The following is a 1,493-nucleotide window of genomic DNA, read 5'->3' on the forward strand; positions in this document are numbered from 1 at the left end:
TCTGTAGTGGTAGAAAGTTAATACAATCATGATCGTGCACTTGAAGGCAAGCAATGCTCTAAAAACGAAGAATGCAAGGCCCTGGTTAAGGACAATCTTCAGGCTGCTTCTCGATCAACAGCTCATTTGGTTCTTCCACAACCTCATCTCCGCTTGCTTAGAAGTTGTGAAGGTCGGAAGCACACTCCGTGTTTTTCATCCCCTCTGTGTATCTTTTCCCTAACAGCAACTTCTGTCTTGGCTCTTCACATCCAGCCAGAGCAGTTTCTTTGCCTCCGGAACCTGCAGGCTGTCCTCTCGTGTGTACCTGTGGTGGACTGAGGGTAATGCTTGTAACGCACACAGATGCTGTATTCACTAGGACTTTTAGAAAAGAGAGCAAGAAGCTAACCTGCGCAGCAGTTTCTTAGGTTTCTGTATCTCTCTCTCTCTCTCTCTCTCTCTCTCTGCGTATATATTTCATTACTTATTTACTTATTTAAAGATCCTTTAAATATAGTAGATATTTTAAGAAAGCTTACTTGTCCTTCTCCTTTACTTGTTTTCAACGTTTACTTTTCTAACCAATCCTTAATGTTACAACATTGGATTTATTTAGTTCTCAGTTCTTAGAAGTTCTCAAAGCACATCAGTGATTTCTGTATTTCTCAATCTTCCCATCTGCATTGAGACCTCTTATCTTACTTTAGGTATTAGGCGAAGAAGAACACTGAAACCAGCTGAAGCCGTATGGGACACATGCTTCTATGCTAGGAAGTAATTCAGAGTGCTTCTGTGGTGTGCTTCAGACAGATTTACTCTGGTCCTCTGGACTCAGCATCCCCAAGGGATATTTCAAAGCTCTCTGAAGGACCCGTCATTATCTCTGACACTGCAGTCTCCATTAGGAAGGGGTAAATATTCCTTGCCCTTGTGGAAAGGAACTACTCAGTTAGCTGTTTCTAACCCCAATCTCTTTGTTGTCTTCGACAGACAGCCACCACATTTCTAGCCAAGCTAAACCACTGAAAATGGAAGTATTGGGACTACTTCAAAACCCTGCTGCTGCTTCTAAGCAGAACTGCGATGTAGGTGGGGACACAGGAAGAAGACACGTCCGGGCCACAGTGGAACTGAAAGGCACCTGTCTGAGCCACAGAACCAAGTCAGCGATTCCCAGTTGGAGACTGTTGCTCAACCAGTGACACAGCAGCTGGAGCGCTTCTGGTTGCTGCTGATGGGTTCCCGTGAATCAGCCAGGGATAGGAGCTATGAGAACGACTGAAGCGATCTGAAGTTACCTGAAAGAAAGAAGAGAGGAGAGAAGAAGACAAGAGGGGAGGGAAGGGGAGGGAATAAAAGGAAGGGAAGGGAGGGGATGGGATTGGAGGGGATGGGATTGGAGGGGAGGGGAGGGGAGGGGAGGGGAGGGGAGGGGAGGGGAGGGGAGGGGAGGGGAGGGGAGGGGAGGGGAGGGGAGGGGAGGGGAGGGGAGGGGAGGGGAGGGGAGGGGA

General features: G+C 47.7%; 1 long non-coding RNA gene across 1 annotated transcript; it reads left to right on the plus strand.

Annotated features, from left to right (window-relative positions):
- The first annotated feature begins 232 nt into the window (after window positions 1–232).
- LOC309874562 lies at window positions 233–1,079 on the plus strand. The gene is made up of 3 exons (XR_014316858.1): window positions 233–323; window positions 690–893; window positions 973–1,079. It is a non-coding gene; the product is annotated as an uncharacterized lncRNA (long non-coding RNA).
- Window positions 1,080–1,493: the final 414 nt, after the last annotated feature.

The sequence above is a fragment of the Aythya marila genome, assembly GCF_965140915.1.
Source record: "Aythya marila genome assembly, chromosome: 2".
Taxonomy (NCBI): Eukaryota; Metazoa; Chordata; class Aves; order Anseriformes; family Anatidae; genus Aythya; species Aythya marila.